Raw genomic sequence first — 10,704 nt, 5'->3', positions numbered from 1 at the left:
TCTTAGAGCCTGGACATAGTGTTCCTCACTATTCTGCTGGTTTCCAATGTCTATCAAAGCAGCAGATGATCAATAATCACAAGACTTTATAGAATTTGCTGGGACAGATACAACTAAACAAAACAATGAATATCCAAGTTTTGATGTGCCTAAGGGAAAAAAATAACCTAAGATTGACCAAATCTCATTTTGGATATTAGTGGAAACTGAATAAATATTGAAAGAAAATGTTGAGAGAGTGATGAAATTATTAGTAATGGATGTGGAGAACCTTAGATAAAAATATGTTGCATGGATAAAAGTTCTTTTCAAGGGATATGTTAAATGAACTTGTGAACAGGTTTAATGCTTGATGGGGAAGTGTAGGAATATTCTGTGAACCATCATCCTAGTCTTATATTACATATGTCATCTCTCAACCTGTGGGACATCTGCTCCTGTCCTGACCACTCAGAAGAAAATGCAATCTAGTTGCTACTCCAACACCTTATGAACCTTACAGAACCTAATTTTTTCACAGTGCTAATCACTCTTTGAGATATATCACTTCATGTTTGTAATCTCCATGTAATCTTTTTCTTCAGGGATGTAGAACCTCTATTAGACTTACGTTGTTCCACGACAAGGACCAATATCAAGTAGATATTCTAAACACCTAAGACAAAAAACAGATGAGTATTTTTCTCTTTGGGAGGGATGGGTGGGGAAAAGAAGACTCAGGCAATGACAGCGTAGCCTTTTGCAAACCTTTTCCATTTTATGTTTTAGCAAACTCCAGCTGTAGGTAAAGGATTCAAGATATTTTATTTCATTCAACAAAAATTCACCAGTGTGGATACAAAGGATGAAAATGAGCTTGTAATTTCAGGAGTATATTGCAAGCTGTTAGGATGCTTATAACTTAGTAGGAAATCAGGGGACCGTTAATAACACTGATAGACCAAAGAAATGCTCAGGTGTGTCTGAGCCACAAAACTGGGCTAGAGTAAAGTCCCCTTTTCATTTCCTTTGGAAAACAAAATTTTTGTAAACTCAATTCAGCTTTGCCTGTAACTCTACTCTCACTTCTTTATCCTGTCCCAATTTTGTGTCTTTATTTTTCCTTTTAATAGCCTCTCCAGTCTACTCATATACTCATGGATAAGAGGTTATGTACTGGAGCATTGTTGGCCTACCAAGGACCACAACCTTCAACTGATTTTAACTCCATTAGAAGTCATCAATAGTCAGTAATTCCTTAGTTGGAACTAAGGCTCATGAATATCTTCCCACTCCATGCAAGAATGTTGACTGGCTTGATCTTGTATGAGTCTGGTGCAGGCAATTACCTCTGCTATAGGTTCATGAATGCAATCGTTCTGTTCTGTCCAGATTATCTGGTTTTTTTCAGGTCCTTCCTAATGTCTGACTCTTAGAATCTTTTTATTCCTTCTTGCTTAATAATGCCAGAGCCTGGAAGTGGGGTTGATATAGATGTCTTGTTGTCGCTGTGCAGTCCACCCTCACGTGTTCTCTGTACTATCACCAGTTGTGAATTCTTGTGTTAATAACCATTGCCTACTGTAAAAAGAAAACAAAATAAAACAACAAAAAAAACCAAAAAATCAAAAACCAAAACAAAACAAAACAATTTTGCTGATGAAGTCTGAGCTGCAGCAATCTATGGGTATAGTGATATGGAATTATAGGGCAGTTTGATATTAATGTCCATGTAGCAAAATAAATAGTGTTAAGTTCATCCCTGGAGAGACCACTTTCTAAGTAGAAAGTCTCTGGATGAAGAAACGATGGAGCACCAGATCTTTTTCTTTTGTTTCATTAGCTGCCATCCTATTTCTCTAAATTGTGCCTTGTCTGTGTACGCCATTTCCAAATAGTTTTGTTTATTTCTTCTCACATAGCATTGGACTTGATATATGTTCTTTTTAAAACAAATTTTAATTTAAATTGTTTCATAAAATATATTTTGATCAAATTCTTCCTCCTCTCCCAACTGCTCTCAGGTCCTTCCCACCCTCTTACCCAAGTTCCTGCATGGACAAAATTCCAGCAGAGGAAAGGAGAGGTGGACACAAAGTCCCAACCCTAGCCAAAAATGCTATTTTCACTTTTTACCTCTTGAGAAACGAAAACTCTGGTTTTTCCAATCATACTCCATGCAGACCCAACACACAAAAGTAACTGGACAACACAAAACATGCTCCATTTTTTATTTAAGTAGATATAATCTCTACCCTACAAATTTAAACTCATACTCACTTTGGGTTTAGAAGCTAAGTTTAATGAGTTCTTCCTTGTACTACTCATACATATGCATTCAGTCAAATGGTATCTGTTCTCTGTGCTACAGCCTGTAACTTGGCTTGAGCCCACAGTTTAGCTTAGGTGTCAAACATATGACACAACCAACCAGGGAAGGATTAAAAATTATATCAAAGTGCTCAGTGTACAGAAAAGTGAGAGATACTCATTTCCCAAAAATACAGAACAAATATTGGGTCCAAGATCTAAATGATGAACTGGGTTTTACCTGACCAACAAGATAGCAAATGTTAGGAGGAATCAGTATAAGAAACATAGACCTTAAAATGTGCATTGGGCAGTGATGTTGATCTGTAATATGTTGAGTACCATGAGGTTGGATCAAAGGTATGATGCTTTGAAGTTTGATAAAAAACCTTTGGATGTTGTGGTATGGAATTGAAACTTTGTGCTAAAGATATGTGGGTGGCTCTTTTAGGAGAGGAAAATAGAATATCAATTCTGGCTTTGGATAATGATCTGCAGGAGGGAATTGTGTAGGGAGAGTTTGGAAACACATTGGTCACCCTGGGAATGGTAAATTGTATGTTTTTAAATGATTGTCTCAAAGTGTTCTGATGTAGAAGCCAAAAGTTTATTTTAGAGACTGGAATTTTAGATGACATTAAATCCTTAGGTTGGGTTCCTTAATCTCTTCTAAGACCAATATTATTTTACTTTTGCTCTCATTTTGAGGCATTTAAAAAACCATTTTGTTAAAATATTTGCCAGTTATGTTCAACATTGAATTTTGTGCTTGCTGAGTTATAAATTCTTGGAATTATTATAGTAATAATACTGACAGGGTTAAAAGAATGAAGGAAAGAACATAATAGTATTTGAAAGTTTCCTAAATACCAGACATTTAAAAACCTCACTGTTTTTTGTTTGTTTGTTTGTTTTGTTTGTTTGGTTGGTTTTTTTTTTACAAAGACCCTAAAAAGAAGTCATTGCTACTCTAGTCTCATACTTAGGAAAGCCATTTAAAGAAATTGTCAATAACTCACTGTTAAAAAAGAACAGATCCAATCTCAGATACTTTCATTGTGTCATTTTCCACTAGGCAAGAATGTATTGAGAATCTGCCATGTATTCTTTATAGATAATAGACATTGTGAAAATGTTATTAACAAGATAAATACTTGTTTGTATTTTGTTACTAAATCATATCTATTAAAATGACCATTTTTTAAATTATTTTCATCTATAATCTAGTTTTCTAACTATAAAACTCCACAATATAGGTCTTTTATATATGGGGTTGCTGAAAGTCTGCCACAGGGAGTCATATAAGGGTTTTGAAACCAAGACAGGACTCCAACCAGTGTCGCAGGTAAGCTAAAATACTCTAATCCCATCCCAAGCTCTGCAGTAGACTTCATACTTTCCCTTTCCTCTCCCTCCTTCCCACTTCCTTTACTCCCATCTCCAATGGATCACATAGATCTTTTCCTCCTAACTACTCTCCGCAATTCATTGCTATATTCCAGCTCCCAACCCCCACTCAACTATGTAATCTCTGGGAACACATAAATCATGCCAGCCAGGAAACAGATAGGGTCACTGCAAATCTTTACCTCTCCCTCAGCTCCTCCAAAATAAATCACATAGTCTTATCCTCAGCTCTGTGACAAATGACTTGATGCAGCCTTCTTTCCCTCATTTGCCCCCTTGGCCAGTGGATCACATTGAATTCTCCATCCTAACTTCCCTTCTCTGACTCATTCTTTTATCTTTCAAACTCTAACAGTCATTCCCTGGGAACATATAGGCTACTCTGGCCAACTAAGCAGGTAAAATAACTACAAATATTCACCTCTTCTTCCATTGCTCCAAGTCCAATCCCACAGTCTCTTCCCTAGCTCTGTAGCAGACCACCTACTTCTGTGCCTCTTCATTCCCTGCCTCCATTCATAGGGAACATAGAAGATCCCTGTGGAATACCCTATTTTTCTCCCTCATTTGGATGTTCTCAATCCCTTCTCCTAGACCATCCCCATTTCTAAGAATCAATTCCAATACCTAGAAACGCATTTTACCTAGAACCTGAAGTGGTGATACCAGTCAGAATCCCAGAAGAATTTCCTACCAAAAAACAAAAAGCTACCACACTCCCCGAAGAACTGGAAAAGGCATCAGGAACCAAGCAGGATATCCTTCCCACACAAAGACCACACACAAGACAAATCCAGATGTTAGCACCAAGAATTACAATCATCCCAAACCCAGATGCATAAACACAAGTGTAAAAGCACAGTCAATAATAGCCAGGACAAATGTCTTCACTATAGCCCAGCAATGTTGCCCTAGCAGGCCCTGATATTGAAACATAGCAGAAGCATAAGAAAAAGATCTTAAAATAACATTTACGGATATAAAAGAACATTTAAATAGGAAATGAATAAATCAAAAATCTTTTTAAAAAAAACACAAAGAGTGAAAGAAAATGAATAAAACCACCACACAAGATCTGAAAAAGGAAATAGAAGCAACAATGAAACTCTAATTTTAGGGAAATCTGTAAATAAAAATGTATCTGGCAAAATACACTTCAACTGAAAACTAATCAGAAGAGTTAGGGGAAAATACTCAGCACAAAGGAAAAATCCACCAAGATGACATTATAGTTCTTAAGATCTATGCACCAAACACAAGTGCCTATGCCTTCATAAAAGGAACACTAGTACAAATTAATTCACATACTGATCATCAAAAACTGATAGTAGGAGACTTCAGTAGCCTACTCTTGTCAGGTCATCCAGACAAAAGATAAAGAAATGATGGAGCTGACAGGAGTTATAAGCCAAATAGATGTAACAGAAAATTCAGAATATACCTCCTTCTCAGCACTTTATGAAACATTCTTCAAAACTGACCACATACTGAGACACAAACCAAGTAACAACACATACAAGAAAACTGAAGTATTACCCTGAATCCTATCTAACCTCTGTAGATAAAAAGAAAGAGGTAATTTTTTCAATACAAACAAGTTACCAAAGTTATATCAAGATAAGGTAAAAATTTAAACAAACTAATAGCCCCTAATGAAATAGAAGCAGTAATTAAAAGTCTCTTAACCAAAAAAAGCACAGGGACAGATGCTTTTACCACAGAATTCTACCAAACTTCCAATGAAAACTTAATGCTAATAGCGCCAAAATTATTCCACAAAATAGAAAAAGAAAAATTATTACTTGATACATTTTATGAAGATATAGTTACCCTGATATTCAAACCATCTAAAGACCAAAATATAAAAGAATGACAGAACAATTTCCCCATGAGTACAGATGCAAAAGTTCTCAAAAAATTGTAAACAGTATTCCAAAAACATATCAAAAGAATCTTCCAACATGATCAAAGAGGCTTCATCTAAGAGATGCAGAGATGATTCAACATACACAAGCTTAAAACTGTAAACCATAATATAAACAAATTGAAAGACAAAAACTTGCAATCATCTCATTAGATCCAAAAAAGTCTTTGACAAAATCCAACATTCTTTAATGATAAAAGACCTAGAGTGATTAGGGGTATAATAGACATGCCTCAACATAATATAGACAGTATACAAGCAAGCCGGTAGCCAACATCAACATAAATGGAGAGAAACTCAAAGCAGTTGCACTAAAATCAGGAACAGGACAAGATAGTTCACTCTCTCCATACCTATTTAAGATAAAACTTGAAGTTGTAATGAGAACAATAGGACATCTGAAGAATATCAAGGTGATACAGATAGAAAAGGAATAAGTCAAAATATATTTGCACATCATATCATAGTATATATAAGTGATCTTTAAAATTCTATGGTAGAACTCCTACAACTAACTAAACATTTTGAGCAAAGTATTTGGATCCAATATTAACCCACAAAATACCAATTACAAATGGACTGAAGAAAGAAATCAGAAAAACCACAGATTTCACAATAGTCTTCAATATTATAAATATCTTGAGACACCTCTAATCATGCAAGTGAAAGACATATATGATTAAAAACTTTAAATTATGATTAAAGACATTGAATAAAGAATTTGAAGAAGGTACCAGACAATGGAAAGATTTCTCGTGTTCAAGGATTGCTAGGATTCATATAGTAAAAATGGCCGTTCTACCAAAAGCAATCCACAGATTCTATGCAACCCTCATCAAAATTTAAACAAGTCTTCACAGGTCTTGAATGGACAATCTTCAGCTTTATATAGAAAGAGAAGAAACCTAAGATATCTAAAATAATGTTGAATCATAAAGGACTTGAGGGAGGTGCTACCAGTCCCTATTTTAATTTGTACTACAAAGATATAGTGATAAAAACTGCCTGGATTTGACACTAAAGCAGACACATTGATCAATGAAATTAAATTGAAGGCACAGGCATAAGTCCACATACCTATAGACACCCAATTTTTGTTAAAAGGTCCAGAAATACACACTGGTAAAAAGATACCATCTTCAATAAAGGGTGCTGATGAAATTGATGGCTGCATGTAGAAGAATGCAAATAGTTTCCTATTTGCACAAATCTCAAGTCCATATGGATCAAATATCTCAACATAAAACCAGATATATTGGATAGAAGAGAAAGTCAGTGGTAGCCCTGAATTCATTGGCACAGGACTTTCTGAGCAGAACACAATTAACACAGACATTAAAATAAACAACTATTAATGGGACTTCATGAAACTGAAAAGCTTCTACAGAGCAAAATATACCATTATTTGGGCAAGGCAACAGTCTACATAATGATGAAAGATTCTTACCACCTGTGCATCTGATATAGGGCTAATATCCAAATTATATACAGAACTCAAGAAGCTTGATATCAAAATACCAAATAGCCCAACTAAAAACTGGTATACAGATGTAACATAGAATTCTCAAAAGAAAACAGCTGAGAAACAGAGAAATGTTGAACATCCTTAGTCATTAGAAAGATGCAAATCAAACTTCCTTTGAGATTTCATCTTACACCCATCACAGTAGCTAAAATTCATAGAACAAATGACAGCTCATGCTGGTGAGCATGTAGAGTGAGTAGAACACACATCCATTTCTACTGGGACTACACATTTGTGTTAACACTATGGAAATCAGTATTGTAGTTCCTTAAGACGATGGGAATTGATCTATGTCAAGATTCTACTATAACACTCTTGGATATATACTCAAAGGACAAAGAGATCCTTGCTCAAACACATTAATTGTATTTGTAAACGCTATAAATTAGCACCAGTCTAGATGCCCCTCAACCAGAAAAATGAATTTTAAAAAATTGTGGTACATTCACACAATGGAACATTACTCAGCCATTTAAAAATATGTGATCATGAAATTTACAGTTAAATGGTGTAACTAGGAAAATATCATACTGAGTGAGGTAAGCCAAACATATTGTATGTATATTACTTTTAGCTATGAGCTCCTAAATCAATGATAAGCAAGATACAATCATAGAACCACAGAGTTTAGGTATAGAATAAAGGACTAGTGCAGGCAGATAGATCTCCCTAGTGAAAGGAAATAGAACAGATAATTATGGATATATTTGGGGCTGAAAGAGGGTATCAAGAGGAGAAGGGGATGAAAGGTGAAAGTTAAGAGGGAATACAGCTAAAATTAAAGTCCATTTGAGGGATAATGTGCAAACTTAATACAGTAGCTTCCAGTATAGGGATTGGATCACATGTAATGAGTTATTGGCCACAGTTTTCCACGGAGACCCCCAAATAACCCATGCTGTCGCCAAGACTATAGGTTGTCCTCCAGTGACTGAAAGCATGGCCCCATTGCTCAAAACAATACCTATTCAACCCCTTGAATGTGGAGAAGTGGAACTGGCATCTACCTAGAGTCTTAACCCTTACGTTCTTGCACCTTTGTTACAGGAAAAGTATTGTCATGGTTACCAAAAGAGTAATACAAACACCAATCTAGCCAAATACACTTTTATTTATAATGATGTCATGCCTGGAAGATATTTTAGGGCAATGGGAGCTCAAACCTTGTGGAAATAATATCTTATTTCACATAAAGTCCAGTCCATGAAATAGATCCCATGCCCCACACCACTTGAATGATCACAAATCTAAGATCAGGTAGTTTGGTCACAGGGTAAAACCTAGTACTACTGTTTTGAAAACAATAAAAAAAATACCACTACCACTACAAAAAAAAATCAAAGAAATGACTCCAAATGAAGTTCTACTATACTAATAGATAAGTGTTTTAGTCAACCATCATCAGAGAAGTATTTCCTACAGAGACCTATAGCCACAGAGAGTGAGAGATCTTGGAACACTCAGCCCTAAATGGGATGTCTCCATCAATCCCTACTCTCAGTGGGAACTCTGTGGCACAGGGAACACTGTAGAAGAAAGACAAAATGTGCCAGTATTATGGAGGATAACAAGGAGGAAAGGCCCTCCAAAACAACGTCATCAACACTCATATGAACTCACAGAGACTGCAGCAGTATACACAGGGCCTGCATACATCTATACCAGATCCTTTAATTATGTAAACAAGTGAGTCTATTTCTTGTGCCTTCTCCTGGGCTCTTTACTTTCTGTTCTGTTTGCTTGTTTTGTGCAATTCTGATTAATTAGTTTTAGTGTTATATTGTGTATTTTATCCCTTAGAAGGCTGTTTGTTTTATAGCTTTATATGAAAAACATTTACTTACTTTATATATACCTCATGGAGATTTTGTCTAGCTGTGTTTCTACCCAGATTTAATGTTGAAGCATCAATTTTCAGACCATTTGGTATTCCAAAATATAGTATACTTTTATCTCAAGTACTTGCAAAATAGGATGGACTAGTTAAGTATATACCAATCTAAACAGCTCTTCTCTGACAGAAGGCTTTTAGCTAAGTTTAAATTCTGAAACATCACTCCAAGATTCAATGAAACATGTCTTTCAAATTTCATGAGACATAATCCTGCTAATCCTGCATGTATATAGAAATCAATATTTTTCTAGTATATACTAATATCTGTGGGCTCTTGACATATAAACAATGAAAATGGGAAACACTCATTTCCTTTAAGATCATGAGGTAATTTTCCACAAGACTCAGGCTTTCACGAATTTTCACCAAGTGTTCTGAGGTAAGCCGGTAAGCCTACCAGAGACAATCACAAGGTACTTTTTTTTTTTTGAAGTACAGGGTTTCTCTGTTTATCCCTGGCTGTTCTGGAACGCACTCTGTAGACCAGGCTGACCTCAGATTCAGATATCTGCCTGCCTCTGCCTCTTGAACACTAGAAGTAAAGGCATGTGCCGCCATCATCAAGCTTCCACAAGAGACTCTTAAAGGCAAAGAGAAAGTCTGTTATTACCCATCAGCATCCATATGGGAAACTTGCCCAAATCATGTAACCCTGAACCCTATAGCCCTTTTGCTTTTTTTATACATAAAAATCACATCCTAGTTTTCATAGCAGTTAACAAAAAGCAGAAATACAGAAGCTAAAAAGCAATGATCATATATTAGGAACTTTTCTGAAACTATGGACTAGGTCTTTCATGTATGAGGTCTTTTCCTCCACATTTTGGCAGATTCTGGGTCTTGTATGTTGGGTTGTAAGGTCAAAATGGTTCCTATAGTGTGGCTTTAGGGACCTGTTATACATACTTCTGGGCCAACTTACTACTAGCACTCAATGTGTGCTCTCAAGGAGCAATTCTCCAAGATAAGAAGTTCCAGCCATATGTTCCAAACTGTTGGACCTTGACTGAGCAATAGAAGCAGATGGGACCCTGGGAAAGATGCCAAGATGCTGGCAGAACCAGCTCCTGGCACCTGGGTGCTGTCTTTGAGAAATGGGAACTTTCTCGATAATAGTAACAAGGATGGCAGTGAGATGGTGTTAAGAACCAGTCTTGTTAAAAATTGGCTTTCACCTGTGTGCAATTTGTGCAAACCACTGTATCCTATAAAGTATATTCAAACCCAAAATTTTATGGTGAAGATTTGAGATTATAAAAACTTGAAGCAGAAAGAGTCTGGAGTACCTACCTCAGGGTTGCATCTGCATGAGTTCATGCATGCCTGCGTATTTAACAGAGTAATCACTAAAAGCAAATTTTATGGCCAATTCTAATATACTGTCAGGTATTTACTAAGACCTTGATTTTAGAAAATCAGAAAGAGAGAGGCTGGAAAGGTGGCTTAATGATTAAGAGCACTGGATGCTCTTCCAGAGGATCCAGACTCAATCTCCAGCAACCACAATAGGATCACAGACTGCTCTAGTTCCAGTTCTAGAGGATCAAATGCCCTTGTCTGCTCCACAGAATCCTACATGGATGGGGGGCGTGGGGTGGTGACGCATACCTTCATACAATCTCTCTCTCTCTCTCTCTCTCTCTCTCTCTCTCTCTCTCTCTCTCT

The sequence above is a fragment of the Grammomys surdaster genome, unplaced genomic scaffold (genome assembly GCF_004785775.1).
Source record: "Grammomys surdaster isolate TR1022 unplaced genomic scaffold, NIH_TR_1.0 125974, whole genome shotgun sequence".
Classification (NCBI taxonomy): domain Eukaryota; kingdom Metazoa; phylum Chordata; class Mammalia; order Rodentia; family Muridae; genus Grammomys; species Grammomys surdaster.
This window is presented reverse-complemented; position numbering follows the sequence as displayed.